The sequence below is a fragment of the Aristolochia californica genome, unplaced genomic scaffold (genome assembly GCF_029961685.1).
Source record: "Aristolochia californica isolate CCGP_79_NKW_82.1479 unplaced genomic scaffold, dmAriCali1.0.hap1 SCAF_16, whole genome shotgun sequence".
In the NCBI taxonomy this organism is placed as follows: domain Eukaryota; kingdom Viridiplantae; phylum Streptophyta; class Magnoliopsida; order Piperales; family Aristolochiaceae; genus Aristolochia; species Aristolochia californica.
The window spans coordinates 4138467-4158707 of record NW_027181837.1 but is presented as its reverse complement, the minus strand read 5'-3'; the positions used below and the strand labels follow the sequence as shown (position 1 = coordinate 4158707).

Below are 20241 nucleotides of genomic sequence, written 5' to 3'. Positions count from 1 at the left end.
GCTTGAGTGGTCGCAGACGCAGTAATGAGAAAAATGGCGATAACAGAGAAACGGAGTTCTGGGGGAAGAAGATGGCAGGACGATAACAATGAGGACGTAGTGGGCGTGTGACCACTAACTGCTCCATTTGTAACAAGCTTCACTTTTTTTTATCGTGCTTAATGATTAAACCCGCGAGATGCGATCAAAGTCTGCGAGTTGAGCACAAAACCATGGTAGAAATCATCCAAGACTTAAATCTGTTTTATTATCTTCGAGAAAGAGAGACAGTCGATAGAGAAGGAAAAGAGAGAAGCATGCGGCTCAGGAATCAATAATCTAAGAACAAGCAATCTGAGACTGAATCGGTATGATCTGGAACTGATTATCCCAAGCATAGTTGAATGTGACAGTTTCAAACCCATGGAGGGGTTGTCCATCGTTGAGCAGATAAGCGTTTCCGTCGCTCCTGAAAACTGCGGGATCCACAGCCTCAAGGGTCTGGAATCCGTCAGCGCGAAATCTCACGCTCACCTGCGAGCAAATGCAGTCGTTGGTCACCAACACCTGGTACTCGAGTTTGCCATGGATATAGACGCCGGTAACGTTCTGGGTCACTTTGATATTCGACAAGTCGCATTGACACCAGCCTGAGAAGAGAAAACGAACGATGGAATGACAAAGAGAAGAAGAAACTACGAACGGTTATAATATGAAAAGAAACTGAAGTCATGAAATCAAACTTCACTGAAACGGGCCATTTTCTTCAGTTAGACACGCATGGAAAGGAAGAAGAAGAAGAAGAAGAAGAAAATGGAAACAAACCTGCACGAAACATGGCGAGCAAGAGTAGCGCGAGAAAAAGCCTGTGTGAAAGAGCTGCCATTGCTGAAAAGCTGAAGGAGTTTTCTTCTGTAGCCGGAGAAGGGCAGGATACTTATTTATAGTTTGTACAGCAAATTTTCATACTAATAAGCAAAAGATTTGGTTTTTAATGGCGGAGAAGGTACAGCTCATCTGCTGCAATGCACCTTCATTTACTTTCCCTTAATACGATGGAAATTAATTGAAATCGAAATCAATAGTACCCGAAAATCCGCCTGCGCATGCCATGAGAGGGGAGAGACGGAATTTTCGGGAAAGAAAGCGAAAAATGGCAAAAAAAATATATATACTGTGAGGACGTAGTGGCCTAGTGGGTGTGACCACTTTCTCTCACCCATCACTCTTACTGCTCCAACGGATTATTCGAACCTGCCCTATTTGCTCGACTCAAACCTAACCTCAATTATAAATGGATTAGTTATGAAGGTTTGAGACAAGGACCCAATGAATCCTGGTTTAACCCATCAAAAGAGCATAAAATGGACCCAAATGGTTCTAGTTCAATATATTTAAAATGGAATTGGGTATTTTATTCTTTTGTTTTTACTACTTAAAATTATTATTAACTAATAATTTTTTACAAATTTATATATATAATATTTTAATATTTTGTACTTGGATTTTTTTTATATGATTGGAGAGTATATGATCAATCTAGGGGCATTCTTTATGCTATAGAGCTGTCAACTAAATATTTTATGTGAGTTTCTTATACTTTTTTCTTTGTTAATTTATTTTTATAAATTAATAATTTAATAAAATTACTAGGTTCATTTTGTTAAACTATTTTATGTGTTACATTTAAATATTATTTTTTTAATAAATTATCTATGGTACTTGTATTAATTTTTTGAGAATATTCCATGTTCTAAACATGTGAAACTATCTCAATCATCTGATCAAAATCAACGATTATCTCAATTGTCCGATCATAATCAGACTGAGATAATTGTTTCGCATATTTCATACCAAATGGTTTTTCGTGTTGGATCAGTCGTGACTATACTCATATAAAAGACTTGTTTTTTATTTACCCACAATGAACTATCGTTCCTTTCTTATGGGCATGCAAAATTTGCAAGGAATTTCTCAAGAATCTCCCACTCCCAATTTCCAGCTGAGTATTATTTAAAAGCATCCAATAGAAAGAGAATTTATTTAATATTGCAAGTACAGTCCAGAAAACTAGGATGGAGCTCCGAGGTAGGTGGCTAACCGCAGTAGATCACAAAATATTCCTCCAGCAGTGACTTGAGCACCAGCCCCCGGGCCCCGTACTATCAATGGCTGCTCCTTGTATCTGATTGTTGTGAAAGCAATGATGTTATCAGAACCTGAAAGCTGTGCAAATGGGTGATCCTTCTCGTAGTTTCTCAGCTCCACATGCCCCTCACCATTAATAGCATCCACCACTCCCACGTATCTTAGTACCTTCAAGAATATCAAAGACATTGTTAATGGTCAAGACTTCACTAACAACTCAACTGGTTAAGTAACAGCATCACACATCGTGCTTACTTCTCCTGCAGCTTCTGCCTCTTGACGTTTTCTTTCTATGTCATCATCAATTTCTGGGAGGTGCTTCATGAAATCTGCAGCTGATGCACTTCCCTAGGAATGTTTCCAGAATGGGTTAATTGCTATGTGAATTGGCTTAGAACTCTATACTGTTGTTATATACAAAATACTCACTCTTAATGGTTCAGGTACTAGACTTTGTACTGGGATATCAGTAAGCTCCAGTTTTAAACCAGATTCTCTCGCAAGGATGATGACCTGAATTTCAAGCAAGCGACTGATCATATTAGCAAGAGGAGAGAACATCGTATCAACTACTAATGACTCGTGGTCAGATAAATTACATAAAAGAAAACCACAAAAACTCACCTTCCTTGCCACATCAGTTCCTGATAGATCATCCCTTGGATCAGGTTCAGTATACCCAGCTGCTTTTGCTTCAGTCACCACCTCACTGAATGCCTTATTTTTTACAAAGTTGTTGAAAATATAGCTCAAAGTTCCACTGCATTAGCACCACCAGATTTCATGAGGTCCATACGCTCAAAGTAACATCATCCTAACAGTATGAAATTCTCAGAAATGCACGAAACAAATAATTAGTACATAAACAGCTAACAGCAGATATTGATCACTGGAAGAATGGAAATTTGCTTTATAAATTATATAATAGGTTTACAGGCAGCTGCTTGGGACAAGGCTCTGATGTTGACAAAGAGCCTCACTAGATAAGGAAGATAAAATCTTCTTTCCACCAATAAAAATAACATTTGGGAGGGGGCTTAAATGCAAAAGGTGGAAGAAAGCACATGGAAAATTCAATTTCATTTGCTGACAAAATCAGCAGAATCATTGGATCAACCATGCTCCACAAAGTTAAAGCCCCTCAACAAGTGTTGTCCAGTGTCAAAGAGCCTCACTAGTGAAGTAATCAGCACTTTCACTTATGCGCCAACATTTAAATCCATCCAATTTCGCATCACAAATAGAAACACCAATCATCAAATACAAAGGTTTGCAGTAACTGTACAAATTTGGCCCTTACAGAAGCAGGGACTAAAGTAGCCTATATAAATGTGACATAAACAGCACAAAGCATGGCTGTTAACAAAACATGTTGCTATTTTATGGACAATTTTTAGGAACAACTAACCTGAATATTCCTTCAATACGCAATATCTTGTCACCTGTTTCCAGTAGGCCCCTCAAAGTACTTATAATTGGCAATCCAGCTCCAACTGTCGCCTCGTAGAAGTAATGAGTAAAGGATCTCCGCTGAAGTGCTCTCAACTTCAGATACTGAATTCAGCACCACAGAAAACATTTTATCAAGAAAGTACTCTAATGAGAATAACGTATTTTTATTTTTTTACACTACTCAAAAACCTTCTGGATTCAATCACTTTATGAGCTATCCTAAATTGAATAAGCATTAAAGGTTGACTTGCAATCAGAGAAAGTGTTAGCTTTCAGAGAACTCTCCTGAAAAGAATTAAGGTAGACACAAAGACTTCTGATGCTTCCAGGAGAGAAGTTAGAAAAGGATAAAAATCTCGGAGTCTCTTGACAGCCTCAATCAATATTGTGATCCATTTTCAGCTTGTTTCACTATGTAGCATTTAATCTGTAATAAGAGTACCATAGAGTCTGTGATGTTAGATCAGTTAGTAAGTTTGACCTCCCTTGTTACTTGAAAATCTCTATTGGAAATCTAAAGTTATCTAGGGATCTCTGTTGTGGTAAGTTCCAAGTATCAGCTTATTAGAGTTCTAATTGTAAAACTACTCAAGATGTTTTGTTAGAAAAAAGGTGTTGAAGGCATCCTGAAATAGGTTGGCATGTCTTTATTCCTCACAGGAATCACATGATATGTAATATCACACGCTGATGTGAGGAACTACACATTGACAATTTTATGCTTATGAGGAAATACAAAAGACATGCTTGTATCTTTATTGCACATACTATCACATGATTTTTGTAATTACCAAGGTTAGGGAAATTTGCTTCTTTTCAAAGAAAATTATTAAAGTTGAGTCCAAGTCCATTTGAAAACCTTTAGCTGAATTTAGGTGGCCTCTTCCCAAGTAGCAAGCACGTGATTTTCATTATCCTGATCCATGTGGGACCATTCTTAACACACTCTCTCACACGTGGGTCCTTTTCATGGCTCTTACATGTAGATAATTTTGGGCAGAGGCCCACAAACAAGCACCTACTCTGATAACAAATCAAAAGTTGCATCTTCATCTCAAAATAACTATCCAAAGTTAGGAGGTCTCTTCCTATTTAATAAACACAGTTTTTCTTATCTTGGATCCATGTGGGACTATTCTCAATAGTAATCTACTATCAAATCAAGTTAAAATATTCATTCGAAGAGTATAGAAGCTACAATTGCTTTCAAGAGTTCAGAGGGAACCTTTGCTGACCTCTATATCTTGGATGCTGCTTGGACCCCCAAAAGTAATTCTCTTCATATGGCATGCCTCAAAAGGTAAAATTCTTACAATTGACAATCTGTCTAGCAGTGTAATGCTAATCTCAGCCTCTCTTCCAACTGCTGTTGCCCTTTGGTCTTGCGTCTTCTCTCTCATCAACCAAAATTTATGCATGCCTGCCTCTTTTAAAGTCTCAAATAGACAAGTGCGGGCCTGGTTGAAAAGCCTATGCATGTGAACATTTCTTGGTTGGGAATCCAAAAAGAGTTCCATGGTATCCTGGTGCTGTCCTCCGCAGAGACTGATACTCTTATGCTGGTCTTTCTAGCCACCAGAATATAAACATCATCCCCTGCCCCCACGCAATAGTCTCCATGCAATCAAACTTTGATGGCAGTTTCAGGGGCAACCCAGGACTTTTTGGTGGTGTATCCAGAACTCTAATGATGACATGTGTCCTATCTTTTCCATGCACTGCATATTGCTAACATGAATGAAGCTGAAATCACATGTCACTGCAGTGTTAATAAGTTTAAGGTGACATTTTTTCTTTTAATCACCTGTTTGTTGAAGGCAATCCTGCTTTGGTCATTGGATGGTGCAAGAATTCATGCAATATTCCTTGGTGCTTTACTGCTGTCACTTCTGGATGCCATCTATTAAGATCAGTGACAGGGATTGCTGACACACTTGCTAAAGAGAAGGCATATTTATCTCATTGTGAATCTATCCACCCCCTCTTAGGCCTTCTCTCTTTTCTTTTTGTTAATAAAAAATTGACACAATTTAAAAAAAAAAAGAACTTTTTGTCGCTTCAAAGTTTCTCTTTATTCAGATGTTTTATATTCTCTCACTTGTGAGACAAGCAAGCAAGTGAGAGAATATGATGTATCTGAACAAAGAGAAACTTTGAAGAGACGAATAACACTATAATGTTACCTAGAGATTGTGGACCATCTCTTTCTCCACTGCCACTTTCAGGGCAGGTTTAGAGCATCTTTTCTTCCCAAGTTTAGTTTATAATCATACTTCACCACCTTCTTCTATGCCATTATCTGGAATTTCTGGAAACACAGGAACTGACAAATTTTTGAGAGTAAGCGAAATTTCATAGGGCAAATAATAGAAGAAAATTCAATTGTACTTTATTTTGGGCCGGCACACCCACGGGGCCTCTCATTTTCTAAACTCAATTTGATAAAAGACATTCACGTGTGTAGGGATTGCATGGCTAGTAAATAAGGAGAACTTCCATAGAGATAGCATAGAAATGTAATTATGCAAGTTGGTGTATGTCCTCTTATGTCTTTTTCCTATTGAATCATATAGCCCTAAGGGCAGCATTTTAGTCATTGTAAACACCTTCCTACAACTATAAATATAGACTCAAGGCATGGGATAAACCATTCAAGTCTCTTCCTCTTGGCTCAAATTTGTCCTTACACCTCTCTCTTTTCTTTTCTTTTCTCTCCCTTGGTTTCTTCTCTCCTCTCTTCCTAGAGCTAGAGTTCCTCTCTTCTATCCTTCCCTTGATATCTCTTGTGTTTATGTGTTGGCCCTAGAAATCAACACAATTAATAAGGAGAAGTTGGAAGGACATCATCTACTCCATTTTATTAAAAGAATGAGATTTTATTAAAAGCAAAAGCCTCTCTAGATTGCAGAATCGAAGGTTGTAGCGCTCAAGTAAAAGCCCTCATGATACATGAGCCAGAATAGCCGAGAGGAGGAGCTTGCCAATCCTGGGGAGGCAACTCCCCTTGCCAAGATGACAGAGCTGAATAAAGCTGTTGGCTACGCAGAAAGAGAGCCCCATTTTTCCATGTAAATGGGTTCAAATGCACCAAGTGAATGGGCAATGAAGGAGAAGATGGTCAACACTTTCCTCAACAATCCCACAGAAGTTGCAAAAGATATTCTGAACAACATTGCCTCTTCTCCTAAGATTATTAGAGGTGAAGATTTCCCCAGTAGCACGATCAAGAGTAAGAAGTGAAGTTGGGGGGGGGGGGGGGGGGGGGGGGGGGGGGGGGGGGGGGGGGGTTGCGCAACATCATGCAAAAAGCCAATTTGCCACCCGTTAAGAACCACATAGGCAAAAGAGGCAGAAAACTGGCCGCTTTCCTCAAAGGTCCAAATGAGTTTATCTTCCAAGTTATCCTGCAGCATAGCACTGTGGAGAGTGGAAATGAGCCTGCAAGCATCCCATTTCGAATTGGAAGTCCCAATCAGCACCAGTATTGTCCTTTCTTCTAGGGTTGGCAACCGTAGCCACTTGATTCCCGGTCAAAAAATAGAGCCGGAGAAAGGCGGTCATAAAAGGGGTTCTATCAATATACCAACCTTCTGAAAAGTTGGTATTTTGGCCATCCCCAACATAGTGACAGATGCCTTTGGCAAATACAAGCTGCAAGGGGGTGAGAGATCTCCATAGCAGCAAAACATTCCGAAGATTACCTCCTTCAAGCCACCAATGAGATATCCAAGGCCGCTTAATCCCAACAGCATGTCTCCACATGAGTGTTGGTAGGGTGTTGAAGCGCCAAAACCATTTGAGAAGAAGAGTTATGTTCATCTCCATAATGCTGCGGATTCCTAGTCCTCCCCCATAGACTTTGGAGAGCACACATTCTTCCAATGGATAAGGTGATACCTTCATCTGCCCCACACCAAAAAAAGCCCTCTTCATGAGACTCTCAATACAATTGTAGACGGATGTTGGGCAAGGAAGGAAAGACAAGAAGTATTGGGGGATCCCTGCAGTACAGTAGTTTAGGAGGGTCAGACGGCCAGTCTTAGAGAAGAGTTTTCCTTTCCATGTCGATAGAAGCACTTTCATTTTCTCAATAATTGAACTCCAAAGTGTCCTAACAAACCTCTTGTCGAAGAGAGGACGGCCTAGATACGTGGCTGGTAGGGAAGAGATGGAGCCGCTCATGTAATCTGCAAAAACCCACAAATCATCCACGGCTATGTGGAACCCAATGATGGCAGATTCCTCCAATTAATTATTTTCCCCGTAGACAGTACAAAGAGACCGAGGAGTGCGTTCATCCTTCGGAGTTGCGCTATATTACCATCACAAAAGCATAGATATCATCTACAAAAGGAGAGGAATATCTAATTCCAGAGAATCAGCAATCTGGGTAAGCCACCCACTATCATTGGCCGCATACATCATAGCAGCAATATTTGCCCCAGAAGCTGCAAAAGTGGATGACTATACACAAGGGTCAAACTACCATACACATGCAATAGATGAAAGGGTGGTTCTTAAAAAACCAGAAACAAATTAATTGGGATATAGAACTAGTGGGACAACCACGATTCATGCACAAGCGAAATGGACTTTTTCAACAAATGGCACAAGATGACAGCAAGATAAGTTGGTAGAGACAACCATCCATACATTTCAGTATAAGACTGATAGACCCTTGATAACTCAGGTTTATACAAGAAGGGGTAAGATGGGAATCAACGGCCCAAAAGAGAGCATGGGAAAGGCCTCAGGTCCCACAGATGGGGAACCAGTGGACCCCAGCACCACTGTCCTTCCAAGGACAGTTTGTTGAGGATGGAACCAGCAGTGCAATGGAACAAGGAAGAGCGGGAGGCATAACAGAATTCTGGAATTGGGAGGACCTAGACCCTCGAACTCTAGCACGTACATTTCTTCTCTCGATTGGGTTCCATCATCTGGTATCAGAACAGGTCAAACCCGGGCATGGTGAAGTAAAAAATGGACAGGAGAATGAAATTGGTGAAGGAGGTCTTAGGACTGAAAACTAGGATGGAAGAGCTGAAATCAGACATCGGAATCATTTTGGAGCTCCTACTAGAATTCTGAACAGGTGAGATGGGGAATGAGAAAGGGAAGCCGCCGGTAGGGGAATCGTCAGTCACTAGAGCCGTCGACAATGCATGGGCTGAAGCTCCAGGGTAGGAAAATGCAGAAAGAAGAATCAGGAAGCTAGACTTACCAGTGTTCACGGGAGACGATCCATATAGCTAGCTTCATCAAGCGGAGCAATACTTTTCCATCAACGGCATCAGAGAGGAGTGGATCTTGGTGGCGGTCGTCTACTTGGAGGATCGAGCCCTAAACTAGTTCCAAATGATGGAACGCAGAGCTCCCATGGAGAGCTAGGAGCAGTTCAAGGCGGCCGTCCTCGACCGGTTCAAGCCGTCATAGTCGAGACGTTGTATGAGTCCCTTTTGGAGCTCCTGCAAGATGGGACGGAGGCAGAGTTCTAGGATTGCTTCGAGCTGCTCTCGGCGCCATTGGTTGAAGCCTCCGACGAGGTACTGTGTTATGGTCCTAGGGTTAAGTATCTATGCCTTCCGCTCCTAACAGGCCGGTCTTTTGGGTAATATTGGCTAGGTGCTTAACATTTGGTATCAGAGCAGGCACTACGTCCCGACTTCAAGTCCCAACGTGTGCAGGTGGACCGCACGCCCCTGGCAGGGCGCCGTAAGGGAGTATGGGCTGCTGACCCGGTCCCCATTGCTGTGTTAAGGCCACCGTGGTCGTCGGCTCGGGAGGGCGGGGTGTACTGTTATGGTCCTGGGGTTAAGTACCTATGTCTTCCGCTCCTAACAGGCCGGTCTTTTGGGTAGTATTGGCTAGGTGCTTAACATACTGATGGAAGCGTTTGTTACGGGCTTAAGAGCTGAAATTCGAGCCGAGTTGCGAGTAAATCCACTGAGTTAGCTCATTGAGCTCGTGGAGTTGGCACAACGGATTGACGAGCGCAACTCGGTGCTAACTCGGGCAAAAGAGAGTAAGTGGGGTGGGCCCAGGTGGGTGGGGTTGGGATGCAGCGCCGAGACAATCATCCCAACGTCGTCCTGGATCGCCCCTACAGGCGAAAGAGGAAGGGCCTTGTCTGTTGCGGAAATCAAGACGGCACCTCCGGGGCAAGCGCAGCCGCCGGCCTCCACCCTGCCAACTACATTGCAACAATCCCTTGCCCTTCGCGGGCTCTCAAAGGCAAAAGCGGAGGAGAGGCGCGGTCGTGGCCTCTGCTTCAAGTGCGACAAGAAATTTCACCCAAGCCATCGATGCCAATTGCACCAGCTGAACATAATGTTGGCTGCAAGAGAAGATGACGGCGACGACACGATGGAAGAATCGAAAGGACAAATTGAGAAAGAAGAAAACCTACCTGATCAGCAACTCGTCACCCTGTCCCTACACGCCCTCAGGGGCGGCGTGACCACCAGCAACAAACTGAAGTTGCACAGAATGATTGGCGATAGGCAAGTGATGGTCTTAATTGACAGCACCTCTAATAACTTAGTCAACACCACCGTGATTCTAGAGTTGGGGCTGTTGGTGATCCAGGGTCATGCCTTTGTGGTGATTGTCATGGATGGCTACAAATCAGTGGTGATGGCATTTGTCCTAACCTCGAATTGAACATCCAAGGAGTGAGGATCAAACAATATCTCCAGCTGTTGGGAGATGTTTGTTTAAATTGGCGAAATTTCTCTATGAAGTTGTAGGATAATGGCCACAAGGTAAAATTTCAAGGGGAGCCATCATTGTCCATGATCAAAGTCTCTCTGAAGGTGATGACCAAAATCATAGCCCAAGAAGGGCAAGGTTGTTTGCTAGAGTACAGAGGCGGCCCTCAACTGGATATGAATTCGGCCACCGACTTTCCAGCAGCACTATCAGACCTTCTCGCAGAGTTACCCCAAGTCTTCCGACCCCCCATGGGGCTATCACCGGCTCAACTGTGTGACCACTCAATTCCTCTGCAAGCAAACAGTCAACCCCCACACATCCGACCTTACAGGTATCCATTCTATCAAAAAACTGAAATAGAGCGGATTGTGAAAGAGATGTTTGCAGCTGGAATCATATAGCCAAGCACCAACCCCTAATCCAGTCCAATCTTACTAGTTCAAAAAAAAGACAGGGGATGCCGCTTTTGTGTTGACTACCGGGAACTAATCAAAATCACTATTGAAGAATTGTTGGATGAGTTGGGAGGAGCCAAGGTATTTCACAAGTTGGACCTAGAGTCAGGGTAACATCAAATCAGGGAACGGGCGGAGGATATTCCCAAAACGGCATTTCGGACACATGAAGGACGGTATGAATTCTTTGTGGTGTTGTTCGAACTCACCAATGCACCTTCAACCTTTCAAGCCCTGATGAATCAAATCTTCCAGTCGTATCTCCGTAAGTTCATCCTTGTCTACTTCGATGATATTCTTGTGTATAGTACGGACCATGTTGATTACCTGGTCCATTTGAGGAAGACTCTCCAAGTATTAGCAGACAATCACCTGGTATTCAACCAGAAGTACTCCTTCAGCAAACCACGGTTAGATTATTTGGGACATCGGATTTCGAGCAGTGGAGTGTCAGTTGACCCTTCCAAGGTGGAGGGGATGCTCCAATGAGAAGTACCTCATGATGTGAAGAGTTTGCGGGGATTCCTCAACCTCACAGGGTATTACTGCAGATTTGTGAATGACTATGGGAAAATTGCAACACGCCTCACTCGTCTACTCAAGAAGCACAGTCCGCCTTTAAACAACTAAAAACCACCATGACCATAGTGCCCGTGCTAGTCATGCCAAATTTCTCCAAGACGTTTGTCCTCAAGATCGACGCCTCAGGAAAGGGAGTTGGGGCAATCCTCATGCATGAAGGGCGGCCCGTCGCCTACTTCAGCCAAGCTCTCTCATAGAAAGCACGGTTGAAATCCATATATGTAAAAGAGCTTATGGCCATGGTTTTGGCTGTCCAGAAGTGGTGGCCCTACCTCATGCGATGATGTTTTATAATCCAGGCTAATCAGAGTAGCCTCCGTTTCTTATGGGACAACGGGTGATGATTGGAGAGCAACAAAAGTGGCTAGCCAAACTCATGGGTTTGACTTTGAGATTCAATACAAACCAGTCTAAGACAATAGAGTCGTTGATGCCTTGTCCAGAAAGAATGAGTCATTCACCCTAGTAGCCATCTCAATTGCATGCTTCACTAGACTCGAGGACTTAAGAGTATGAAATTCAGCAAGATGACCACCTTCGGCGAATCCGGCAAGACATGCTGGTCAACCCCAAGAACCAACCCCACTACACACTCATCAATGGCAGCTTAATGTTCAAAAACCGCCTAGTCCTTACTCCCTCAGCAGCATGCATTCCACGGTTACTCAAGGAGTTCCACTCCTATCCCTCCGGTGGCCATTCCGGGTATCTCAGCACATATAAGAAATTAGCCAGCGTGCTGCATTGGACAGGTCTTAAAAAATATGTACAACAGTAAATGGACTCATGTGAAATATGCCAAAGAAGCAAATACAGCAATCTCTCCGCAGCAGGGTTACTCCAACCACTTCCAATCCCCCTCCAATTGTGAGAAGACATCTCCCTTGATTTCCTAGGAGGACTTCCAAGAGCTCGAGGCTACGACACTATTTTGGTGTTGGTGAACAAACTGACAAAATATGGTCATTTTCTTCCCCTCAGTCACCCCTATACGGCCAAACAAGTTGCCTCCCTTTTTGCCAAGAAGGTTATTCGTTTACATGGTTTCCAAAATCCATAGTGTCTGACAAAGATAAGGTCTTCACCAGCCATTTTTGGAAGGAACTATTCCATATGAGCTTGGCATACCACCCACAGACGGATGGCCAAACATATATGATGAACCGATGCTTAGCAACTTACCTTCGATGCTTTACGGGAGATCATCCGAAGTCTCGGCCCAAATGGGTCCCGTGGGCAGAATTCCGGTATAATACCACTTATCATTGGGTGGCCGGGATGACACCTTTCAAGGCCCTCTACTGGAGGGATCCGTCATCCCTTCTCAAGCTCCCATCCACTTCCTCACCAGTCCGGGAAGTCAACCAGCAACTGCAAGAATGTGATGCCATTTTACAGCAACTTAAAGATAACCACTCCAAGGTCCAAAACAGAATGCAATAGGATCCGGACAGTCACTGCCATGAGATCCACTTTCAGGAAGGCGATTTCGTTTACCTGAAATTACAGCTGTACCGCCTCAAATCCCTGGCATCTAAGCCCAACGAGAAGCTCAGTCCACATTACTATGGTACCTACCAGATGCTGGAAAAAGTAGGCCCTATAGCCTACAAATTAGACCTCTCCACCCATGCCAAAATCCACCTGGTGTTCCATGTCAGCCAACTCAGCAAATCCACCCCCGACCCACATAAATCTCAGTCGTCACCTGTCTGCCTCACTGATCACCCGTTCAATCCACCCAGCCAAGGTACTTGATACCTGGCATCTTCCAAGGCACCCACCTGAGGTGTTGACCTCCTCGACTTTGAAGCAACATGGGAATCATATGACACTATTATCTGTCAGTTTCCTTCCTTCCACCTTGAGGACAAGGAGGGGGACCCTTGATAACTTGGGTTTATACAAGGGGGGTGGGGAGGGGGGATTTTGTTCCTTCAAAGACACATTTAAATATCTCAAAAAATAAACTTTCCAGAAAACAAGTTTATCTTGGAGCAATAAAAAAAAAATTGAAAGAAAAGAAAAAAGTGTAATCAAAACCTCAACATTTATATTAAAAATTAAAAATGGATAAATGAATAAAAATTAACAACTACAAGAACTTAAAATTTTCATCATCTACATGTTCATGAAATCTCTTTAACATTTTCTCCCACTATAGTTGTATGCTTACCCTCTTTTCAAATACATACATAGATTCACTTGTGCCAGAGAGAAAAAAAAGTCATGTAAGATTGACACTACCAATCCACTGTTTCTATAGATTGGAAGCGCATTTTAAAGACATTATACTCAAGCGCATTTTAAAGACATTATACTCCTAGATTATTGACTTCTATTTGAATGTGGACTGGTAAAAGAGTTATAGAAAATGCAATAGCTTCCAGTGAACCTAAACAACAAGAATCTCTTTACCTGGTCAAGTGGTCCCGAGTTTGCCTTCTTATTTGGGGTAATGACATGAATTCCTTTACACAACCAGTAATAGTAATGATTCGCAATGTTTGAATCTGCTGTACAGTCGACCAATACAGTGTTGGGAATGAAGTGGTTTCCATGTACATGGTGAACAAACTTCTCCAAGTCAGCTTCTTCAGCATTGTCCTTCTGAATTTCTTTTGAATTAGATAGGTCAATTCCCCTGCAAGCAGAACAAGAAAGAGATGGCAAACAACTGATTGGCGCATATAGAGAATATAAGTGAATAAATCATCTCATGGAAATTTTAACCTACCGAGTGCTCAAAACCATTTTCCTTGACCCAGTGATTCCCATAACTCTCAAATCAACGTTAAGTTCTTCCTTCAGAATTGCTGCCTGCAAGAAAATAGACCTATCATCAACTGGCTTCATACTGTGTTGAGTCATGCAACAACTTTATATAGCAAAATAAACTCAATGAATAAAAATAAGAGATCAAAGATTATATGCTAAAACACCATGATTCGGTTACTATCTTAATAATAACACCATCAAGTTACTATAGCTGGACATGTATCTTGAATCCCTGACAAGATCAATTAATTTACCAGATAAAAATTCACAGTAGATTTAAGCCTAGGGATTTATTTTTTTATTTTTATTTTTTGAGAAAGGGTGCGACTTAAGCCTAGGGAATTGCTGGCCTAAATAAGCAATTTGTGTTGTTTATAAACTAAAGACAGAAAATTAACTCTATTAAAAAGCAAAGACATTGATCAGATTTAATCAGTTATCAAGTTTGAAGTTCAATGCTTCAGAAATATGTTATCGTAAATCGTCTCAAATTAAAAAAAAAAAAGTTTATCATACATAGCAAGTTAGGCTCATTATGCAATCATTTGCATGTAAAATTGATAAAAGAGCCAGAGTTCTGGGTCTCAGCACTAGGTGATCTACTATAGAAAAGCACAATAAAGGCACACATATAACTGTAGCAAATAAACTTTCTAAAGCATAATGGGCACACAAAAAGGGCATGCAAATAACCTTAGTAAATTAACTATCTTTAGCATAATAAGGGCACACAAATAACCTTAATAAATTTAACTCTCTTACTTAATCAGTGTGATGATGAATATAAAATCATATGGTATAACACTATTCAGAAGAAAAAAATAAAAAAAAGTAATCATAACTGATGTTTGTACGCTCTGCAGTTCAAATGCAACCAGAAGATTTATTTAGGTTAGTTGTTCACCTTTAGGTCAGTCTTCTTGCTTCAACACAACAGTGATATTGTACTCCGAGCAACCTTGAGCTACTGCACGCACATTTATATTGGCCTGAAAATTCAGAATTAACACTCTCCATTCACCTATTGGTTGACCAGCAACTAATATATCTTAAGCTGTGGCTAGAATAAAAAAACTTGCTTGTTAGCTTCTTTCAAGAAGGTGAAATAATGCAGATACCTTTGCAAGTGCATCGAAAAGAGTTGTACTAACTCCAGGAGTACTTGCCATTTTCTGACCAATTAGGAATAACGTCAACCTACAAGAAAAGGTATCGCAGACGATGAATCAAAGGAAAACTCCATGAAAAACATGCAATTCATTGAGTAGTCACTAAAAGATATTATTACTAATTTGTTCTTTTTCCTTTTTGGTTTCTTAGGACCAGGTCAGAGGTTATTTTGACTAATGAAAACCCAAAAATAGTTAAAAAAATAGCTGCTGCCCATACAGATTTCCCATTGTTTTCTCATATGGATAGATGGAAGTAATGGCAAATCTGCAGCCAGTGCTACTTCTCGACTGGCAAACATATTAGCCACAGGCCTAAAAATAGCACTTAAGATGATTAAAAAGAGCAAAGCCTGACCAAAGGAAGCGTTGAAGCAATTTAGAGCTCATACCTGGGAAAGACGTCCAGCATCCAAAGCCTGACGAAATCTAGATTCTAGAGCCTCAGCAACTGCTTTTACTTCCTTTTCTGGAATAGCAAAGCACACAGAATGCTCACTGCAGGCCTGCACTATGACTAACAAATTAGAATGGGGACTATGATACAATCCACCTAACAGATGCCTGAAAATAATGGACCCATAGTTAACAAAATCAGTACTTGTGATATCATAATAACGTTTGCTCCCACATCCTTCACAGCACTGAAAATTTCGGTAGCAGTACCAGGCACACCCACCATTCCAGTTCTGCAAAAACAAATTTAAACTGATAACGTCCACTTAGATAGCCATGAGGTATCTAAGTTGAAGAGAAGAACTCAAGGACACATGCTCACCCTTCAACATTTATAAGGGCCAAATTGTCTATGGTTGCAAACCCTTTGACAATATACTCCGGCTTTTGACAGTCTTCATTTCCATTGGCTGGAGCCCGACAAATTACAGTCCCGGGAGCAGAGAGGTTGAATATGTTTCTTATCACAATGGGAATATCATACCTCATCACTGGAACTATAGTGCGAGGATGCAAAACATTTGCCCCAAAATAAGACTGCAAGCAAAGCATGTTTGCAGGTATCAAAATTACTTATTTATAAGTATGAACAAGTTTGATCAATTTTTTTTTTTTTTTTCCAGAATGGTCAAATGACAATAGTAGTAGTAATAACAACAATAAACCCAAAGAGCAAATGAGAGGTCCCAGGAATATGAAGCACAGCACCGACTCAGATTACCATTTCCCAAGCCTCCTGGTAAGAAAGTGTCTTCAATATCACAGCCTCACTCACTAGAAAAAAAGAAATGCAGCTTATGATGAGTTTCTTCTTCAGAAATCAGAATATGAAATTACTAGTTGTTCCATAAATGATAAACTGATACCACCATTTTTTATCATTTTTTCCCTACTATAACTGGAGGAAACCCAACATCATTCATTTCAAAGAAAAATACTCAGGTTAGGATCCCACTAAGTGCAAAGAAGAGGAAATAAGGGCAAACCTGACCTTTTCTCGGATCTGCACTATAAACACCATCAACATCTGTCCAAATTGTGACTCGACAAGCCTTCAGAAGAGCTCCCATTATAGCTGCAGAGAAGTCACTTCCATCCCTCTTCAAGGTTGTAGGAACATTTTGTGGGGTACTGGCTATGAAACCAGTAGCAATTATAGTCTTGGATGGGTTTCTAGAGAACCACTTTTTAAGTCTTTTGTCAGATTCTGCAAAATGAGGATCCACTTGATTGGAGCTTGTTGGGCTTACAATAAGAACTTCTCTAGTATCCATCCAATTGCAGTGCATCCCATGCTGCAACAAAACGATATATACAAATTAAGATTTTTCTATCTTTTTATAACACAAAAAAATAAAGCTCTTCCTTCAAGATAGCAGTGAAAAAACAGCACCTTATTAACAAGAGCAGAAAGCAACAGTGCAGACCAAAGTTCTCCATGGCCTACAACAAAATCTGAGAATGATTCTGTAGCATGACCAACTGCAATTTATGTTTTGCATGTCAAAGTCTCAAAAGAAAAGATGGAAAATCAAAAAGGAACAATTACATTCAAGAAACAATCTAACAGAAACAAATAGATCAGTGGTTTTCTGCACCAAACATATGTGAATGCTTGGGGAAAAACCATTAACAAAAAACCACCATTCCAAGGACAAGTCATCTCATTATTTTCGAAATAGTAGACATCAGAACAACCAGATTGCCATTTGTTGTAATTGACAGCAATATAATGCTATACTCATTGTATCCATGATCTATTCAAACCTTGTTTAGTTCTGTTGCAGAAGCTGCCATAGGTCAATTAACTGTCACATACATGGTAATGCATGATGAAAAAAAACCTTGTTTAGTACTTTCTCTAATCATAGCCCTATTTTCAAAGGTAGAAGAAACTCTCTGCACCATAGACCATTACTTGCACATAGAAGTAATGAAAAGGAAAGGTCTCAATCTTCATATTGAAGGCTTAACCAACCAATTGCTTACAGTCAACATTGCATAACATAAATGCAAGAGTGAGAGTGCTTTTAAAACCTATATAAATTGCACGAAGCATGATTTTAAGGTTGCTGATGTCAAGATGCAACTGAGATAAAAAGCTTGCAAGTTCATTGCCATCAAGCAGCTCAGTTGTTGTCTGTTTGTGCTTCTCAAAAAACATCATCTAGGACAGAGATATATGAACTGTCCTGTGACTGTGCCTTGTAAATGAGATCATACATCATGTCCGTCACTTTTGACATGGCCGAAACAACTATCAACTTTCTCTCAGACAAATCCTTCAGAATTATGTCTGCCACATTTTGAATCCTCTTTGCAGTCCCAACACAGTTGCCACCAAATTTGTGAATGGACCACGTGTCACCTTTGGGAAGGTCAGCCTTCTTGATGGATTTTTTCACAGAAACACCTGCCAATGATTGGTTTGATAGAATGTAAGAAGTAGTATGCAAACCTGAATGTGAACAACATTACTTAAATTCTTTGAGGCCACATGATAAGCCTTATTCCTGTAATTTTATAACCACAAAGTAAATAACATAAAGAAACTAGAAAATATGGATACTAGTAAATTCCAACAGAAAACTACTATAAGGAAACAAAAATATGGATACTAGTGAATTCCAACAGAAAACAACTACAAGGAAACATCTCTGAATCAGTAGAATGTAATTAGTAGGACAGTGGAACCCAGAAGTAAATTCCAACAGAAAACTACTATAAGGAAACAAAAATATGGAAAAAGATAGAACACAAATCAATAGAGTACATTCTCAATGAGTGCAAATTACAGACCCAACTCAACATTTTCACGAGATATAGAACACACATCCAAACTACTTCCACGGTAAGCCAGTAGAGACACACCCAGCGAAGCAAGTAACTTGGACAACGGTATTTACTCAAACGATTTATTCCATCGATAAGTACATTCCATCATTGCAGTAAAAAACCAAAGAATAAAGAACAGACAGCAAGTGTAAATACCAACCAACCTCGAAACAGAAAGATGCTGAAGCCGGTTGGTAACCAGAACGTGCACGGCTGGATGAAAAAATAAGCGACCACCATCACCGAAGACGCTCTTAAAGCTGCCAACGTCTGCATGAGACGCGACATTGCACGCCAGCGAGAAAGTCGACGAGGACATTACAGCAAGGAAATGCAAACTCCGGCGACGATATCACTTCACAGTAGCGAAACCAAAACTTGAGCAAATAACCGTAAGGTTCCGGAAAATGCCTCTCCGACGACACGTCGGGTGACCCTTGGGAGAGATCACTAGCGCAGGGGACTTCTCACTTGAAACTTTTACAAGGGCTTGCAAGGTCGTCGTGAAGGTGGTGGATGAGAGGTGACTCGGAAGTCGGAGACCCTTCAGTTGAATGGAAAGTCACTCGTCTGAGTCTCAGTCTGAAAAGTGGCAATCGATCAAACAAAACACTTACATAAACACGATTACTCGTGATTTTTTTTCTGTCTGCATCACGAGGCTTGTTCTTATTGGTGATCATGGAGAGCCTAATCTAGATTGTGGGAGACGGATGAGACAGATAGCGGTGGAGAAGCCGCCAAACTTAAAAATTGTCGATTTGGCAGTATCTTATACGGTGATTGACGACAAAATCTGAAATGGAATACCTAGAAGAGTAGCCTAGCCTCGTCTTTAAATGTAGCCCCACATGAGCGGGTTTTCACCTTTTGAATGTTATTTTCTAACCCATATCTTACATGGTTGTTCGTCTCCAAAATCTGATACGTAAATAATTAATATGGGTCATACGTGTAGGGGTGACTTCGAACGATTCGGTATACCCGACTGTCGAACCGAATTCGAGATCCGGAATCGGCTCGTTTAAATTAACCGGTTGAGTTCGACCAAATCGAGGTTTGACTTGAAAGCTCGTCAATCAGCTCATTAATTTAACAAGCGGCACGAGATTCGGGACCGAGGAGCCGGACCGGAGCGCTGAGTGGAGCGAGGGGGGAAAAATTTTTCCTCCCCTCGTCACCACCGAGCCCCTCTAGCAGCTGTTGTGGCTGCCTCTGTCGCCGTCAACAGCTGCCTCACCGACCACCTAGGCCTTTTCGTCGCCACCGATTCTATGGCCACCACTCAATTTCTTCCCCCTCGTCTGCCTTCGCCTTTGTGTCCGTCACAGCCGTTATCCTCGATGATCGCGGGCGCCACTGGAAGTTCCACCCCCCCCCCCCCCCCCCTTCTTGCAAAGATGATTTCGCACGTGCGATATCATAAAGTAAAAAAAAAAAAATCTTAAACTCTCCTTCCTCATGGCTCTTGAAGAAATTGAAAATACATTTTAGTATAAATAAGTTTCTAGGGACTATCAGTGTCTTATGTTTTTTGTAAATATTTTTCTAATTGAAAATTCTTATTAAAAATTTATATAATTTTCTAAATAAGATTTTTCTACCAAGATGGGCTAGAAAACCATATAGAAAATTTTTGAATAAGTATTTGACAGTTGATGCTTTAATACTTT

The 20241-nt window shown here is 41.2% G+C and overlaps 1 long non-coding RNA gene and 1 pseudogene across 1 annotated transcript; both read right to left on the bottom strand.

The window, feature by feature from the left end:
* Positions 1 to 213: 213 nt before the first annotated feature.
* Positions 214 to 885, bottom strand: LOC137952537 (uncharacterized). Its single transcript, XR_011112309.1, has 2 exons — positions 805 to 885; positions 214 to 629 (listed from the first exon to the last, which is right to left on the bottom strand). It is a non-coding gene; the product is annotated as an uncharacterized lncRNA (long non-coding RNA).
* A 1097-nt stretch (positions 886 to 1982) lies between these two features.
* On the bottom strand, positions 1983 to 18856 carry LOC137953582 (bifunctional aspartokinase/homoserine dehydrogenase, chloroplastic-like; annotated as a pseudogene).
* Positions 18857 to 20241: the final 1385 nt, after the last annotated feature.